The sequence below is a fragment of the Vicugna pacos genome, chromosome 13 (assembly GCF_048564905.1).
Source record: "Vicugna pacos chromosome 13, VicPac4, whole genome shotgun sequence".
In the NCBI taxonomy this organism is placed as follows: Eukaryota; Metazoa; Chordata; class Mammalia; order Artiodactyla; family Camelidae; genus Vicugna; species Vicugna pacos.
Window position 1 is genome coordinate 16,908,651 of NC_132999.1, and position 19,442 is coordinate 16,928,092.

Below are 19,442 nucleotides of genomic sequence, written 5' to 3' on the forward strand. Positions count from 1 at the left end.
GTTTTACCTCCAGAACCTATACTGAATCCATCCATTTCTCTCCATCTCTACTGCTACCATCCTAGGCCAAGGTACCATCATATCTCATCTGCACAACTGAGTGGCTTCAGAGTTGGTCACCATTGACCCGTCCATCCTCTGTTGCTTCTTCCAGACTCCTCCCTGAAGCTGCCAGAGAGGCACTGATCTGCATTTCAGTAGGTTGCATCTCTCCCTGCTCATAGGAAAGAATTTGTAGAACTTAACACAGTTGGGAGTTCTCCTGTAGACTTCTTTATATACTTGTTTATTTTCTACCTCCTGTTACAATGTAAGGGCCGCTCTATCAGGAAGCTCACTTACCTCATTCGTGGCTGTATCTCCAGCATGTAGCAACTGTGCCTGATTAAATCACTGTTTATCGTGGAAGGAGATGAGAAAGCAAGAGTCAAAATGGAGATTTATAATTTGGTTGTTAATATCTGAAAGGATGCTGACATCTGTACTCACGGGAAGTGGGTGGTTTCTTTAACATTCTGGGTGCAGGCAGCTGAAGGACGGGTGTTCTGCTAACTGCGTTTATCTGTGAGTCGGTAGTCTGACCCACGGTCCTGATGCAGCCTCTGGCGTGAGTCAGAAGCTCTGTTTCTCCCTCGAGGGCTGTGTATGTCCCAGATCTTGAAACTTTGTCTTTCCCTAGTTAGAGAAAGAGGAGAATGTCTTCCTGCAAGGACTTTTTATATCCATCCAAGGGGAGTTTAGACCATGATGGAAAGAAACATATTACAGAACTCCAGGATAGAAAAGGGCACAGCCATGTCTGAACAGCACAAGGAGATTCTCAACATGAAGCTGTTGTTAAATAAGTAACTATATATCTATATATATATATAGAGAGAGAGAGAGAGAGAATATAAATATATATTTGGAATATACTCACAGCCAGTTATTTGAAACTAAAGAAAACTTTAGGAAATGGTTCTATGTCCTTTTTTATTTATTTTTTTTTTTGAATATTGCATTTTTTAAAGGAAAGTGCCTTTTCTGGCATCTCTTTCTGGTGGCCAGCCAAGGCTTTTAGAGGCCATGTTATTACTTAAATCCCTGAGCAAAGTAAAATGAAACTGACCGACTTGTTGGCGATCTGGTCGAGTTGGCCACGCTCTGAGTCGCTTCTGCTCCCTCTCGTACTAAACTAGGAAAGCACCATTCCCTCAGCGCTGGCTAAATTTAAAAGATGAAGTTGAAGCTTGCTTTGTTTGAGCGCTTATTTGGAGACTTTCTCCTGGTGTGTTTAGGCCCAAGTTTGTTGCCCTGTCCCCTGTCCTTCGACTGCTGTGCCAGTGTTTTCTTGGGTGGGCCTTTATTTAACATCTGCTGTATACCAATCACCTTGCAAGGCTCTGGAAAGACAAAGGTGAGTTAGACACATTCTCAACCTTCAGAGAGTCTGCCAATAAGTGGGCAGAGGGACCAGTAAATGAAAAACTGAAATATAGGAGCCTTGGATTAACAGAGGGAAGTACACGGGCAGTGAGAGTAGAAAGCAGTGGAACAGAGTGGGAGGCGGGCACGGTGTGGCGCTGGAACCAGGCTGTCCGGGTTCTCAGTCTGGCCCCACCACTTATAAGCTGCGTGACCATAGGCTACTTATGCCTCAATTTGCCCACCTGCTAAATGGGGTAGTGAAAGAACCCATTTCAGATGGTTACTGAGAGGATGAAAGGAGCACATAAAGCCTGGCACACAGCTGTACAAAAACCAGCCTGCCTTACTATCAGCGGGAGGAGTAGTACATGCCGATCGATTGAACTGAGTGAATACTGCTTTACTACTGTTGTTGCAGAGAGCTTGGCCCTCAACCAGCCCAGGGAGTTCACAGAGGCTCCCTGGAAGTGGTGGTTTTTGAATTGAGACTTGAGGGCAGGCTGATACTGTAGGGAAAGGACATGTTTGACAGTAAGAACAGAATCTGCAAGGCACAGAGGAGTGAGAGTTGGGGGGGTGACATTTAGGGACCCATAAATAGGTTTATGTGGATAAAGGACAAGGTGCCAGTGAGAGAGTGCCCAGGAGGGGGCAGGCACGAGATCACTGGGGCTTTGGAGACTGGGCTAAGGAACTTGGACTTGATTCTACAACCTAGAGAGAGCCACCGACAGATTTTCAGCGGGTTCAGGGCTCCCCAGGGGAGAGTGGGAGGCAGCATCCCCTGTGGCCTCAGCCCATGGACTGTTGATTCTAAATGGCCACCCTGACTGACCTCCTTCCCTAGAATTTGAGCAGAGAATCTGTGTGTGTGTGGATCTGATTTTGCTCATTGGGTGTGATTTCTGTGGAGGTCACAGATTTAATAAAGTAAAAGGACATGTTTTCTTAATTCCTTTTTACCTGATTCTTCCTCTTCCTCCCTGCCCCTGCCAAGACAGATCCAGAGATGTCCATCTTACAGACACGTTTGAGAATAAGATAAAAGTGATAGATTCTTCCCTCAGAAAAATCACAGACACGATTTTGCAAAGAGCCCACATTAACCTCCCCCTGCACCCTCATCTTGATCCTCCAGACAGGCCCCCCAGACCAGTGCAGTCTTCTTGACCCCAGGCTTGCCTGTGGTTTTTGTGTTCCCACTCCAAATTACTTTAAATTTAATTTGCTAGCGCACCCCATAACTCTTCCATCTGCCATCACTGCTATTATCTGACCATGTATCATGGGAGCAGCCTTGGATCACTTGATGGTTATAATTAAAACTGAAAGTAATTGTCCTATTTTGAGCCACTCAGATTTAATTGAGAGTATGGTGGCTGAGGGCATGGGCTCTGGAGGCAGACTACATAGATCAGAATCCCAGCTCTGTCAAGGTCTTACAACCTCAAGTAAGTTACTTAACTTCTCTGCGCCTCAGTTTCCTCAGTACAGGAACAAGCATGATAATACAAGTCCCCTTGTGAAATTCTCGTGAAGGTTCATTGAGGTGACATGGGAGCATGCCAAGAATACACAGTCAGTGCTGTGTAAATATTTGCTATTATTACGTTATTATTTCTACTACATGACATCATGGAAGAGGGTACTTAATGATGGATTCTGAGGAGCAGAAAAATAGATGAACAAAATCTCCATATGCATTTCACTCACTTTGGATCCTTGCCAGTACCTGAAGGCCAAGAATAGACTCCCTAGGCCTGTGCTGTCTGGTGTCAAAGCCACCGGCCCCTGTGGCTGTTGAGTACTTGGAATGCTGCGAGCCTGGGTTGAAATGTACTGGGTCTTGAAGATTTAGCACAGTTAAAAAAAATGCAAAATAGCTCGTTAATGATTTTGTATATTGGTTGCGTGTTGAAATGATAATATTCTGAATCAATCAGTTTACATTAAATGTTAAAATTGTCATCTGTTTCTTTTTGCTTATTTAATATGGCTACTTGATCACTGAAATTATGTGGCTGGCGTTACATTTCTGTTGAATAGCAGTGCCTTAGGCTCACCATTGTCAGTAAAAGCCAAAGGTGTGGTTTCGTGTGATCAGGTGACCATGACGGGAGAGCCTTGTACACTCCTCCCCTTGCCCTTCAAGTTATACCGGACCATCCATTTTTTAATTGGTCCCGTACAGGGAGTAGTGGCTTGGTGTTAGCAGAAGGGAGTTGAGGGAACGAGGCAAGAGCAATGACTAAGGAGGCATCCCCGGACTTGGAGGGGTTTGGACGAAAACACTACCATTTATAGTTATACTGGCCTGGATGCTCTGCACTCCCTGAAGGAGATGGGGGAATGCTCTCTGCTCAGGAAGTTGAAATATGTGGGCGAAAAACTCCCTACTCCATCAGGAGCCAGAAAAAGCTTTGCTAATCTTTAACTGAAAGAATGAATGCTCAGCATGATGGCAGTCACTGGGATCGAAAGCACACCCTTTCCAAATGTGGTTTACTTACTGAATGTTTGTTTCTTTCTATTTCAGATTCATTCCATCACCTAAAACCCGGTAACAGTGGGCCACGCAGAGTCTTACTGGTGAGTGTGTTTTCATTTTTAAGACAAAGTGACTGTTTAACATTAGTTTTGAAATGATATTCACACTTCTAAGTTAGATGCACCCCTACTGGTACTATGATTAGATGTCTATTTATTCACATTTTTTTTTCCTCTCCAAAATGGTTTACAATGTTTCCATGCCTTAAAAAAAAAAAAAAGATCAATCCATGTTCTTTTGCTAAGAATGTGGTCAGGGAAAAGATCTATGATTACATGCCAAATACTATTAAATTAAAACTTTTTTTTGTAAGAAACTATTTCCAGGCCCCTGTTGATGGTCTGCTTGTTTCTCACAGTATCCAAAACAACAGTGTTACTTTGGCCAAGGAATTTAGACAGTCCCTTGCGGTGTGTTGTAATGAAAACTGGCTCATAGCTGTAACATATTAGCTTCCTGACTGCCCTGTTTTTTTCTCTCATCTCTCTTTAAACCTAAATGTGATTGTTGTGACATACCAGTGCTACAGTGGTAGAAAACTTACTTTAGATAATTCCTAGGAAAGGAATATGCTTTTTAAGTGGAAAAGCTTCTGAGGCCTCATGTGGCACTACTCCCTAATATGTGGCAATGCTGTTATCTGAGGTGTACATCAGTTAGCTTTTGCTGCATAACAAACCTCCCCCAAATTTAGTGACTCAAAATAATGATCATTTCTCTAGCCCATAATCCTGTGGGTTGGCAATTTAAGCTGGACCCAGGTATGTGATGCTTTTGGTTTCGGCTGGAACCATTCATGTGTCTTCAGTCAACTACAGGTCCAGGTTACTGAGGCTGGGGGTCATTTGGCTGTTGGCTGGAGTGATGACAATGCCTAAGACGTGTGTCTCACTGTCCTACAGGCTGCCCTGAGCTTGTTTACAGGGCGCTTGGGCAGGGTACCAAGAGGACAGCAGAAGCATCTTGAGGCCAAGGCTCAGAACTGGCGCAACATTGCTTCCACCACATTCTGTTTAGAGAAAACTCTGTGGCTAGTCTAGATTCTACCTCTTGGTGAGAGGATCTGCAGAGTCACATTGCAGGGAGGATGGAAACACAGGGGAGAAAAATTGTGGCCACTTTTACAGTCTACCCTACAGTGTTTATGAGTGGCATGAAAACAGCTGTGATCAAATAAAAAGAACCTAGAGAGTGAGAGGGCTCAGATCACGCTCCCATCTCACAGCCCGTCTTCTCACCCCGCTGTAATCAACAGACCCTAGGATCGCAGTCTTGGTCTTTGCCGTATGGCATCTCAGGCAGCTCGGTAGGATCCTGGTCTCCACTCTCCGATACCAGGTCTCCATTGTCCCACCTCCTGTCATTATGCACAGTACAGCCACACCAGTCATCCTTCAGCTTAGCTTCCAGGATGCTCCTCCTTTGCTCCAAGACTGTCAGTGCCTCTGTGTCATCCACACCAGCCTGGACACCTCTCTGGCTTCTCCACTGCCGTTATCTCGCCCCACCCTCTCTCGTTCACCTCCCACTGTCCCTTGTATTCTAGCCAGACTGGCCTATTTACCATTTCTCCCGAGGACACCTCATGCTGCTTACCTCTTCTCCGCTTGGAAATCCCTCCCGTTCTACAGGGCCCAGGAGAATCTTCCCTCCTCTGTGACGTGGCCTTCCCTGCCTGTGATCTTCTCCGCCCTGAATACTTCAAAGCCAGACGCTGTCTTCTGTGATTCACTCTTCTTCCCCTTCGCTAGTCTTCCTTCCTCAGCAGCTCTGTTAGCGCTCTGAGAGCGGGAGGCTCCCCTTGCCTCCCTTGCAGTACTCAGCATGGGACCGAGAGCACAGCCAGGACCTAGTCAGCCCAGAAGCAGCGTGGACCCGGCCCCAGGTCCCCCACCAGCAGCTCCTTGGGATCACACGAGGCACCTGCTGAAATCCAAGCTCACAGTCCCCTCCCTGAGCCGTCCGCATTCATTAGGTGGACCCCAGGATCTTGAAGCACTCAGATGATTCTGATGTTGGCAACCACTTGTGGAAAGAACAAGAAATGTGTATGAGACCTGGGTTTGAGTCCTGGCTCTGCTACTTCTTGGCTCTAGGACCTTACAAACTCGATCTTTCTGAGCTTCAGTTTCCTCTTCTGTGAAATGAAAATAATATTTAACTTGAGGGTTGCCAAGAAGATAAAAAAGGGTAATGTTGTGCAAGTGATTTATAAACTGTAAAATATAATTAAAATATGTAATTGTGGATCTGTGGCTGGCCAGTGTTTTGAAAGGGGCAGTTACCTCCATGGTAGTAGCCATGGTAGTGACAGAGGACTAGACAGTGAGTAATCAAGTAGTGGAAGAAGGATTAGTAATTACAGCAGCTATAGTCATAACTAGTGTTACTGTTTATTCAATATCAACTGTGTGCCTGACACTTCGAACTGCTTTACATGGAATGATTTGAGATTTATAGGAAAAGCCCCTTATTCAGTTGCATCTGTATCATGATTACCGCCTATTCCATCATTAGTGATTCAGTGCTTTGGCTTCTTCCTTTTCATTCCTGAGAGAGGAAATAGTTGGGTGAGCTGCTATCAACCATTGACAAGTTATCAATGTCAAGTACAAGGTCCTGTAGAAGTGTGAGCTGCTTTGATTTGGTGGGAGAAGTGAGAGCAACCAACAGTCCTAGTGAGAGAGTAGGCGTGGGACACGCAGGAGTGGACCAGAGGACACCCAGCTGCCTGAGGACGGAGGGAGAGATCCCCAGGAGGGCTGGGGCGGGGCGATTCTGAGACATTTGCTGACCTGACGGCTATTTCTGGTCCAAGGCCACCACCTTCGCACCCTGCTCATTTAGAACTTCCCCATAAGGGCTACCGCAACAGGCAGCATTTGTAAAAACTCTTCTCCATTCACCATACGATTTGTTGTACAAATCAGTTATTTTGATTGCTGTTGGTTTAGTATACGTGCCTGTCTTCTTTTAAAGATTTTTGAGGTGGCTTTTAAATACATGTATAATAAGATTTAGAAAAATATGGAAGGAAGGAAATTTGGGGGGAAGGAAAAGTGAAGTCAGAGATAAGGTTAGGCCCCCAGTTCTTGGGTGAGAGCCTGTATACCTACCAGCAGATCCCACAGTCCTCCCTCTGAGCTTCTGAGCAATCATTACCGGGAAAACATGCTTAGTTAACAGTTCGCGGTGGCTGGAAGATAAAAGCATGCTAGTTACTCAGAAGAAGCAAGGTTAATTGTGATTCAAGACTTGAAGTAATTTCTCCTGAGTGCTCATGGAGAGGATACCACATAAGGTAGCAAATGATGTCCCGGTAGAAATAGACGCATGAGGACTACCGCTGGTGTCAGCCAGTGATGGGACGGACACCTGAGTGTAGCCCAGGAAGCGCCCTTCCAGTCCAGGAGTGCATTTCTCTGTTGGCCTTGCTAAGTCCAAGGATAAAGTGTCATAGTTTCGCCTGGAATAACAAGTGCATCTATTCATTCCCCCCTGCCCGCCCCGCAACCCTCCCCACCCCCACACGGACCCCACAGACTGTCATGGCTCTCGGTGCTGAGCCTGGGTGCTTGGCTGTGGACCAGATCTGGCACACCAGATGAAATCTACTTACCATCCCTGTTCTTAAAGAATAACAGACAACTTCCTGAAAGTACTCTGTGAATGGTGTTTATCCCAACCCCAAGTCTTGCTGCTCCCTGACTCAGTCTGTGGAGTGGCTTTTTGATATACAGGTTTTACACTGACCTGGTCCTCTGTGACCTGTGCGGCCCACTTCCCTTGCTCCACGTGTATCTCTCCTTCTGTTTTAGGCCCCATGGCTCTAGGTCATTTTAGATACCAGAGAGTGCTCTGACCTTTTGGGGAACCAGGGCAGTGTGAGAGGCTCGTTGGAATAGGAGTGGTAGACTCTGGGTATGTATTGGATGGCAGTGAGCTATAAACCGAGCTACCATTGTCCGCTTCTGGGACTCTCTTCTTCCAGTCAGTATCTTTAGTATTTATTGCAAGAGGTGGTATTTGATTGGTTGCCAGCATTGGTAAGATGAACCATCAGGAGCAGAGGTGGTATGAGAGTAATGTTAAACCCAGACTTTTTGCAGGAATGTCATAGGATGAAAAATTTTTAATTTAGGAAGGATCATTGTTGGAGAAGAGCCCAGAATTCCATGAGGACCGCCCATAAATGGGCATTTCCTTTTGGGCTTGATTTTCATTTAGGTCAGGTTTCTTAGAACGATTTTGGTTGCAAGTAACAGAAATCCAACTTAAACTAGCGTCTTGACTTACACTGGCATAGCCTTCAGGCATAGGTGCATCCAGGGATTCAAAGAATATCAGCAGGCCATTATCCTTCACTCTCTCTGTTTCTTGACTTTGCTTAACTCTGCCAGCTTCATTCTCAGGCAAGCTCCCCCTCACCATGACGCAGAGGTAGCCATCAGCATTATAGTTCCATCGTCTTCACAGCTGCGGATCCCAGCGAAAAGAGAGTGTCTCTTTTGCCATAGTTCTAGCAATTGCACCAAGGAGGGATCTTGACTGGCCCAGGTCGGACTCCTTGGCTAAATCAACCCGGCCGGAAGTGTGCAGCAGGCCACAGGCACTACCTGTTTGGTCAGGGCTTGTTCATGTGTTCCTTGAGAGAAGGTGAATCCCACCAGAATCGCGTGGTAGGGGCCCTAGGCAAAAAGGAGGAATTCTGTTACCAGAAGAAGAAAGGAAGAGAAGGAGCATTCCAAGCAAATACAGTTTCTAGGTACTAGAGTGCACTGATTTAGAAATTCCTACTTTGGGGTCTATTAAACTTGAAAGGCTTAAAATTAGATTCAGCTTCAGTTACACTGAGTACCTAGTCCAAGTTTGGTGTCATGATTGAGCCTACGGAGAGGAGGGAGGGTGGGCGACCCCACTGTGGGGTCAGGTGGGCAGCTTTTGGCCTGAGGACCCCCAGTCTGGATGATAGACCTGAAGATGATGAGTGGGCCTCAATGGACCTGTAATCCATTGAATGAATCAGTGAATGAGCTTCTATAATTATTTGCAGAATGATGTGTGTGAACTTTTTTCCTGGAGGAAGGGATCATGCTTCCATCATTTGCTCATAGGACTCCCTGGTCCCCCTACGGCTTAAGAGCCGGTGTTTCAGGCTCACTCAAATTGTTTTAGATTTGGCGAGCTTAATCTTACACATTCATTTCTTGTTTTGGCTCAACTAGTAGAGTTTAATGTCCATGATAAACACAACTCCTTATGGAACAGACACAGTGATGTCAGTGGCTGAGTATGTTGCATTAAATTGCATGTTGAGGCTGTTAGGCATATATGTAAACCTTTCACAGTCATAGTTGCCATTTACTTAATGCTTACCCTGGTGCCCGCTCTGTGCAAAGTGCTCGGTGTGCATTATCCGACTATGTGTTTATACATATGACTGCAATTCTGTGGACCTCAGGTCTGTTACAGTACCACCTGCTGGAACCAGCTCCTTCTGGCTGCTTCTCTGAAAACACAGGAGACGAACCCTGAATTTCTCTCTGTCCCATGTCTGCTGAGTCCACCTCTCTCCACCTCCCCACCCTCAGATGACAGAATTATCAAATCCCAAAGTGGGAGGAGGCTGCTGAGATCGTGCCATTTAGTGGTTTGCAAACTCTGCTCTCTGGTTTTCCATCTCAGGGACTCCTGAGAGGGAAGGATGGAAAGGACCCAAGTCCCTGTCCTGCTTCAGTCACTGCCAGCTGCTGAAAGCCAGTCATCCAGGAGAAAAGAGAGTCTGGGGTTCAGTGTGAGACTTGAGGTTGAGTCCAGGCTCCTACTTTACTTACCTACCTGTGTGACTCTGGGAAAGTCGCCTCGCCTCTCTGAGCCACAGTTTCCTTATCTGTCAAAGAGGACGACAATGCTGGCCTCACGGAGCTGTTGGGGGCCTGGATGAGGTCGTGCCTGTCAGGCTCTTGTCCTCGTGCCCGGCACACAGTCAGTGCTGGCAAAGGTCAGCTGTGACTAGGACACTGCACAGTGCAACTTGTGAGACATAATTAAGACGCAGATTTATTCCTGTCTCTCGCTGTGCTGTTCTAGTTGATTCAGTGATGGTGTGTTTTTCCCCATTTCCTGACAAAAACTTGATTTGAGCTGTGGTTTTTCTGATAACTCTTAGGTGACAAAAAGCCCTATGGCCCCTTGAAGTCTCACACGCACACACACACACACACACACACGCACGCACACGCCCGAGCTCATGCTGGAAACTGGAAGTACCCACTGTAGTCTATGAACTGTCAGTATACCCGTCTTGCCCACCACTTCAGCCTGTCCAGATGAGGCAGAGAGAGAGAGAGGACACTTCTTAACCCACTGCTCTTGGCACTGGGTCTCTGAGCCTGGCTGGCGGGGAAGTGGCCTCTCCCTCCCTCCTGGCTCTTCGGTGGCTGTCCCGAGGACTCCCCGCTGGCACCTTCCACCCGGCTCTCCCGGGATGCGGGCGGTACCTCTCGAGCTGGCTGCCTCCATCCTCCAGCAACCTCTGGTCCTCATTCAGGTTCCGTCTCTGGAGTCCTCTCACCCCCAGGCTGAAGCCCTGGTGGGGAGAGCCTGTTTTGGGGAGATGGCAGCTGGCATTCCTGGTACCCAGCATTCACGTCCTTTAACCCCCGACGGGGGAAAGGGCCAGCAGTCACTGTCTTCTCTGCCACCTTAGGTCATTTCAGCCCCCCTCCCACATTTTGTGTCCTCAGGCAGGTGTCACATACCAGTCCCCAGACTCCAGGAGACACCGATCTAGCCCTCCAGGTGTTGCCTTTGAAACCCTTGTCTCTAGGTTTGAGATGAAAATCGGGCTCCCGCCACCCCACCCACCTTGAGGAGGGCGGGAATCAGCGCATTTCCGAGGAATCTGCCCCTCAAAATCCCCCGTCACTTTCCACTGTCCCGAGCCTGGTTATATGGCCCTTTGAGCCAGCTCGGTCAGCTTCTTAGAAATTTCCACGTAATGGTCTGGCCCTGGCTCTGGAATTTCCCATCCCTTGAGTCGTGTTGCCGCAATGGAAACTTCCACTTGAGCCTCTTGTCGTAGTAACTGCTGGTGCAGCACAAGGACCCCTAACGGCGGTCCGTCATCCTGTGCGGAAAGCTGTCCAGGCGTGGGGAGCTCCCTGCCCCCCGCGCACCCCATTCTGATTTTCAGACCCTTGCAGTTCTCGGAAAGACGCTGCTTCCATGAAGCCAAGCCTGGGTCCCTGTAAGCTTTCCTGTAATGGGATCAGGAGTGTGCATGGAAGCCTCGTCTGAGAGACTCTGCCTGGGCTGCGGGGGCTGAGTGGCAGCCGGGCTTTCCCCCACACCCTGTTCTCTGAGACCCCACGGAAGCCTCTGACCTTGTCTCTGCGTGGGTCTCCTTTACTGTCCCGCCAAGGTGCACGTCACATAACCCCACAGAAAGCTAGTGTTGGGAAGCTCTGTGCTCAGGCACCATTTCTCATGCCCGTGGCTCCAACATCCTTTCTCTTGGTAGAGCTGACTTGCTGTGCTTCACGGAGGGGGGGGCATTTTGATCAGGGGTCCATCCACAGTTTATGAAGTCTCCAAGATCAAGCCTGGCAAAATGTGCCCTATTGCCCTCCAAAGACACCCCTGTCCCCACTTTTCTATGGTTTTTCTTCTATGCTTAAGCGTCCTTTGGACTCAGCTGATTTGTCTGCCCCAGCATTGTGAACTTGGCCTCTCTGCCCAGGTGTCCTTCTTTGTCATGTGCACGTTGGGCCACAGTGATGGTGGATCCCAGAATAAGGTCACTGTGTTTAAATTCTCCACCCCGTGGTGAGGGTAGCATCTCAGATGAGCAGGTGATGTGTGTTAGCAAGATGCTTGGGTCAGCTAAGGTTGGAGTTACTTTGGGGACCGTGGCCTAAGAATGTATTAAATGCATTTTGGGTAGTGCCTTCATAGACTAGTTCCCCCTGACAAGTCTGGACATTGTGTATCCAGTTGTGAACCTGATTTATGTTCTCGAGTTACTACTTTTAATGGCTGTCCTCAAAGACTTGAGATGCTTCTCCCTCCCTCTCCTCAGCCCCATGCCCTCCCTCCTGCCCTGATAATGTGGAGACAGAGGCCCAGAGGGCAGAATTGATCTCCTGAGCACTGCTCACCTATCCTCTTCTCTTGGCCTGAAAGAGTATAGTGGGTTTTATTGGGCCATTCAAAAATCTAGATCTATGAAAGAGCTAAGATGCTGATACCTAAAACAAACTTTGTGTTTGTAAGCAGAAAGACTAGAGTTCATACCTTTCCTCAGCTACTGGAGACAATTTGGACGGAAGTGGTTTCACCTCCCTGAGCCTCAGTTTCCTCATCTGTTACATGGGGATAATGCCATTCGCCTTACAGGATTGTTGGGCATGTAGTAAATTCAGCACAGTGACCTGTCACAGGGCATGCATTCAATAAATGAGCGATTACCATTTTTTGCATTGGACTATTGGGATGATTTCTAAAAACTTTCAAAGCCTTGAAAAAATTAGCAATTCTCCAGTAATAGCTGAGCAAGTCACTTACTCTTTTAAAAAATTTTTTATACTTTTTTTAATTGAAGAATAGTCATTTTACACTGTTGTGTCAATTTCTGGTGTACAGCATGATGTTTCAGTCATACGTGTACACACATATATTCCTTTTCATAATAGGTTACTGGAAGATACTGAATATAGTTTCTTGTGCTATACAATATAAACCTGCTGTTTATTTTATATGTAGTAGTTAGTATCTGCAAATCTCAAATTTCCAATTTGTCCCTTCCCACCCCCTTTCCCCCCCGGTAACCATGAGTTTGTTCTCTATATCTGAAGCCACTTACTCTGTTTTTCTTTTAATTTTTTTTATTGAAGTACCGCCAGTTACAGTGCATCAGTTTCTTGTGTACAGCAGACACAGTGTCCTAGTCATGCAGATACATACATTTGTTTCATATGTTTTTTTCATTAAAGGTTATTACAAGATACTCAGCATAGTTCCCTGTGCTATACAGCAGAAACTTTTTAAATCTATTTTTACATATAGTGGCTAACATTTGTAAATCTCAAACTCCCAAATTTATCCCTTCCCACCCTCTTTCCCCAGCAACCATAAGATTGTTTACTATGTCTGCAAGTCTGTTTCCATTTTGTAGATAAGTACCCCCCCCTTTTTTTTTTAAGATTCCACATATGAATGATGTCATATGGTATTTTTCTTTCTTGTTCTGGCTTACTTCACTTAGAATGACGATCTGTAGGTGCATCCATGTTACTGTGAATTGAAGCCACTTACTCTTAAAGCCTCAAATTTCACATAATAAATTGAGGATAGTACCGCCCAGGGTTATTGAGAGGATTAAGCGAAATAATCTGTAGGAAATGCTCAGCACAGGCCTGGCACATAGTAAACACCCACAGAACGGTGGTCTCCGTTTTCCCATCACAACATTATCTCCATTTTACAGAACATGCAGAACACTTTTTTCTCTTATAATGGCCTCCTGAAGACACTTTTATATGTAAAAAGTTGTTCTCGCTGTTCAAGAAAGAACAAGAATATTTAGTCTCTGGTTTGCTTATAAATAATAAACAGTAGCATATATGAAAGTAAGCTATCTGTATGCCTAAACCAAACAGCTCTCCTTTTCTTTAGACTTCACCTCATTTCCATGTTAAGTTTTGGGTAGGTGAATTTGCCATGAGACGAGGATAAATTTATATATTGATTTTACAAGTACTGTGAAAATACTCAAACTTAGCTATATTTAGTTAGATGCTCTAAATTGAGATCAGTTTATTTTGTGCTCTTTCAATAAAGACGCATAGTGAGCTCCTTATGGGACCCAAGGAGGTCGTGAAAGGGGACATGGAGGAGAAGACAGGGCCTGAACTGTAATAAGATGACGGAGACGGAGACGGAGACTTAGCCTGGAGGGTGGAGAGTTGACCCCTGCCCGGGCTGGGATTCCGGACGGGGAGGCTTGCTCCCTCTAATACAGCAATGCCTGCATTCCGTCTAGCAGTTCCGTCCTCCTGGAGCAAGGGGGCAGTCCTGAGCCAGCAGAGCGCCAGTCCCCCTTGCTTCTTACTGACCAGGTGCCGGTGCTGCAGCAAATACCAGGTTTGTGCAGAATGACGCTGACGTCATTACTGGTTGGACTGATTCTGAAGTTCGTGTCACACATGCCTGGACCCCTTTGGTGAACGAATGATCCCAAACTCGCTTTTCGTTTGGGTCTGACTCACCTCCGCAGACAGACAGTTCAGCAGTAATCTTCCTTGATGTGGAAACTTGAAATGTGGCTGCGAAGCCACAAAGAGGGGAGGGAAGGGTGGGTGGCAGAGCAGTGGGGCCCCTTCAGCTGCTTGGCCAGCGCATGTATGTGCAGCCTCTGCCATGCGCTCGGGCAGGATGAAGATGGAGCGGGACCTAAGGGAGACTCGGGGTGGCTGCCTGCCCTCTTCCTTCCCCAGCTCTGTAGCCCACTCCCTGAGGCAGGAACTGAGCCACATGGCCTGAGAGGAACCACCTGTTGCCATTCTGTAGGCCAGGCTGGCGGGACCCCTGTCCCAGCACATCCTCAACTTGCAGGGCAACCACGGGGATAATGGTGGATGTGAAGCGAATCCTCAGGATCTCTCCCTGGTGAGGACCCCTTCCGATGTCCTGTAGCTAATGTGCTATTCCCAATTCTGTGTGTGTGTGTGTGTTTTTTTAAAGAGGCCCCCTAATTTTATAAAGCTTAAGAGCCACAAAAATGGGATCTGTCCCCAGACCTGAGAGAAGTGGCACACACTCTGGGTCCCATTTCCCCTGCACCAAGACCCTAAAGCTCCCATTTGCTTCTACCTCAGTTACAGACTTTGCCCCTGTGTGTGTCCTGTGCTGCGGCCACACCCAGCTAGACCTGAGTTCCCACCACATCTCCTAACCTGAGTGGGGGGACAGCCAGGGATTGCTGTCTGGGTTCCTTCCTGGCCACCAGACACCCTCCCCGGGGTGGAAAGGTCCCACCATTCCTGCAGAAAGGCAGGGCAGGGGCTCTCAGACCTCCAGTGGCTTTGTGGTTGTGGGGAGGGAGGCCCTACAAAGGAGCCAGGCAGGAGGGACCCAGCCCTGCAGCCCTGTGTGAGGCATCCACCGGCTGAAATAGGGTTGGTGGAAAATTCTCCTTTAGGAAAAAAAAAAAAATGGAAAGGAATATCCTTGAAACTGTATCAGCTTTGGCAAAACTATAACTCTGATCTCAAGTTTGGGAAGATGGGCCGGCCAGCCTACAGGACTCTGCTGATCAAGAGTGCTGGCCTGCTCTCAGCCCTAATCATGCCCCTTCCTCTTATTCCACACAAGGGCTGGAGTGCTTTGCTAATCAGTTAGGATTAAATGTATTGAGAAGAAACGAGAGGAGGGGAAAGGCCCTTTTTGTACATGAATATCTTTCTACCATCATGCAAAAATCCAAGTTTGAAAATGATTTCCTCTTTCATTCAAATGCTGGCAAACTTCTCCCCCTGGTGGTGAGGTCGAGAACTGTTTAAAATGAGCTATCAGACATCATTGTTGTGACTGATAATCTGGAAAGAAATTGTCAGCCTGGGATGAGTTAGGACAGTGAAAGGGGCTGAGCCTATAAGGTTTTGGGGGTTGGGAGTATCCTTTGGCCTTAAAACACTTATTCTAAACTCAGGGTTAAATTTTTTTTTAAATCTGTAAAGAGTAAAATGGTTAAAATGCCACTAGGTTTAAGGTTCAAGCGTATTACAATACAGTGGACTTTTTGCCAAAACTCTGCCCCAGGGCTAGTTATGTCAAATCCTTAACAGTCTGTAGGCTTCTTTCACTCCTTGAGATTGCGGCAGAGACATAAAACCAACCAGAAAATAAGAATTTCAACCACCAACTGGACATCTATTAGGGATCCTGGCTTACACACTCCAACTCGTCACTCTGTCCACATTGAAATCTTTTCCTCTGGTGCTGCTACTTAAAATTATTTGCCTCAGTTCATTTACGCTTACATCTAACAGCTGTCAGAAAGTCACAGTGGGACTAACAAGGTAAGAGTTATTGCACTGCTACTTCCTACACGTTTTATATATTTTTTAAAGTAAAATGCAAAACAGACTTAGGAGGATAATGGTTGGTCTGTTTAAACCTTCCCATATATATGGCCTTCTGTTAAAGCATGGTTTTCTCTTGACACCGTTATTAATCCTTTGTTAATTACTCTACTGCTTTTAATGACCAGAACTGACCCGGTTATTTAGCTTCCATTGTGTCTTCAATAATCAGCGCCTTCACAGTGGAAATCTCATCGGCCGTCCTTTGTTCACCAAGTGGTAGTTTGTGTCCCTGATGATTGTTTCTCAGAGCCATTGTCCTGGGATCGCCGTTCCCCAAGTGGAGAATACAATCATAGTGTTTATATTAGTAATGCTTTTATACAGTTGGGTTTTTTTTTTTTAATTTTTTTCTCTGCTCTCAGGAACCCTGAGATGCCCTTCAGTTTGCGGGCCTGGCATTGGGAGAGGTGGGTTGTTACTCGTAAAGCAGATTAATTGCCTACATGGGAAGTGAAAGAAAAAAAGGTGCATACACTTTATAGGTTATTGTAAATTTTTTCAATATTTAACAGTTTTTCTAATGATTATTGGTCATATTTTTATATATTTTGTCTACTTTAATTTTTTATCTCATGCAGTTTTTATGTAAAAAAAAATTGACCATATCATGTTTGCTTTTTTCCCCCCAGTGTTTGGAAACCAATTGTCCTAAGCACTAAATAGGCATTATTGGGGGGAGGGGGGTGTATATTTCCCCCAAGATTTCTCACACACACACACACACCCCCTACCTTTCTCTCTTCTTGGGCATCTTTCCCCCTTCCACTATTGAAGCTGGCCATTAATCTAATGTTGAAACAGCCTGATTCATTAATGATTCCTTGATGTTCAGGTAATTGCAAGGCTGAGCCACATCAGAATGGCTTGTAAGTTCCCTCTAACTTCAGAGCATTTTCAAGCTTTCATTACTGTTCACAAATTGCAGCACCCTTAAGTTCAGGCTCTGCTGACTACGACGAACAGGAAGGAGAGGGGCAGACTTTAGGAATGAATGTGTATTCTGGCGCTCGTGTTTTTAGTAAAGGGCAGTGTTTTGCAGTCATTTGGAGGGATTGTCATGATATGTGCTAAGAGATGGAATTGGAGAGGCTTCAGGGGCCTGACCCTCTTCCCTCTGTGCACCCCAGCTGCAGCCACACCGTCTCTGTGTCTTTCTCAAAGCACCAGGCTCCTGCCTGCTCTACCTGGGGTACCCCCTCCAGTTACTTGCTACTGGGGTATTTCATAGCCCTCAGCATCATCTGTATTATCACGTATGCTTCTTTACATGAGAGGTTGATGTCAGCACAGAGAAGGGTACTGGTGCAGAGCAGATACTCAGTGAAGACTTCCTGAATGAAGAAACACAAAAGATGAACAAGTGAACAAACAGATAGATTTAGGATCATGAGAGGAACAGTGCTCTTTGTAACCATATTTTAAGATAGTCTATTGAAACAGCAATGCAATATTATTTTTTTGTTTCCCTGAATTAAAATGTATCTTATAATATGCCAGTGTGCAAGGCACAGGTATCAGTTATGGGACTGCAAATTGTCTGGAGTGTTTTAGAAACAGTTGTTAATTCCATATCCTTAAAGACAGCCTTAGATATAGAAATTAATGGTGAAAGGCCAACAGATAGTTGGTAGGAAGAAAGAGAAAGCACTTCATTTTGGAATCACCGCAGAATTATAAAACAGCCCAAGATTCTGCGATGAGGAAATGTCTATGTAAAATGGAATCTCACTGCCATCATTAAAATTCATGTGTATTCATTTCGAGGAGCCGAAAGTGCAAACCCTAAGTCTGATCAGGAGAAAACAGCTGACAGCCCCAAACTGAGGCACATTCTGCAAAACAACTGGCCTTCACTCTTTAAAAAAATATATCAATACCACAAAATACAAAGAAAGTCTTAGGAACCGTCCCAGGTTACAGGAGACTGAAGAGCTCTGACAGTTCAGTGCTGTGTGGAATTTGGGGCTTTCTTTTGCTATAAAAGACATCGTTGGGACAATTGCTGAAATCTGAATAAGGTTGTAGATTAGATAATAGCAGTGAGGTTGCTTAAGAGTACTCCTTACTTGCAGGAGATACACACTGAAGTATTGAGGGGTAAAAACATCACCTCTCTGTCTGTCTTTCTCTCTCTCTCTGTGTCTCTTGTCTCTCTGCCTCTCTCTCGGAAAGGGAGTACAGGGATTGAGGTAATTATAATAAAATGTTGACATTTAAGGGGTCCAAATCTGGGTGAAATACGGTATCAGAGAATTCTCTGAACTAGTCCTACAGCTCTTCTCTAGGTCTGAAATTATGTCAAAATAGAAGTTTTAAAACAGGGTGCTTATGAAGAGCTTATAATCCCATAGGGAAATGCCACTGCTGGAAAGGAGCAAAACATAGAACCGTGTAACAGAGTGTGATCTCAGCTGCCTTAAAGACACTGAGAAAAGATGAGAAGGACATACAGCAACATGTTAACTTTTGTTATCTTGCATCCATGTTAATATATGTTACACGTTTTTCTCTGCATAGCACGCATTTCTTGAAAAATAAGGGGAAAAAAACACTTCTTAGGAAAGGTGATGGGTGACTCGCAAAGAGAGGAGAGCTGAGAGCACCTCGCTCCTTGTGCACCGCCACGCGCCCCATTCTGTAGAAGGCTGCCGTAGATCTATGCATGTGTGCACACATGCACACACATGGTTTTTAAAAATTTTTGTTTTTTCTCAATGCTATTTCAGAGGAAATCCTCTGTTGGGTAGGAGCTGAAATGAGATAACCTCTTAAGCCTCGTCCAGCCCTGGAATTCCTTGCTGTACTTTCCCATTTTTTGGAAGTTAACACTTTCTGTGATCCAGACATGATGCTAGGTACTGACTGCCTAAGGATGGATAAGCCACCCAGTGCACCTGTGTTCACAGTCCGCAGCAGATCGGTGGTTGCGGCCCGTGCTGGGTACTATGGGAGCATTGCGACTCCTGTGACAGGTGGACTTGGCTTGGGGCGGGGCGGTGGTTGGGCAAGGCAGGCATGGATCTGGGGACCTAGAAAGGCCATTTAGGGAAGGGTACCGGGGCATTGCAGGCCGAACGTTCCAGTGTGTCTAGCATACATTCTCTGGCCCACTGGAGTATCATTCTGGAGACCCCGGCTGGGAGGCGAGGGTCTTGACAAGAGCTGGGAAGCTCCAGGTCCTGCAGGGTCTGCTTTCCCAGGCGTAGGAGGAAGTGGTCCTGCTGCAGGACATAGGGGTGCTTCCTGTGGCTCGGGAGCAAGGCTCCCCATGAACTTGATGCCTCCATCGTGGTGGGAGTTTGCCTGATCGCCCCCAAAGCAGATGCTGCACAGATATCCCC

The 19,442-nt window shown here is 46.2% G+C and overlaps 1 protein-coding gene across 4 annotated transcripts in view; it reads left to right on the plus strand.

Moving 5' to 3' along the window:
• The window catches only part of GNG12 (G protein subunit gamma 12), a 118,406-nt gene that overhangs the window by 42,402 nt on the left and 56,562 nt on the right, over positions 1-19,442 (plus strand). For all 4 annotated transcript variants that reach the window (XM_031683463.2, XM_031683464.2, XM_031683465.2 and 1 more), the window contains exon 2: positions 3,944-3,996. The gene's annotated coding sequence lies outside the window, so the exon portion shown is untranslated. The remainder of the gene's footprint in view (positions 1-3,943; positions 3,997-19,442) is intronic.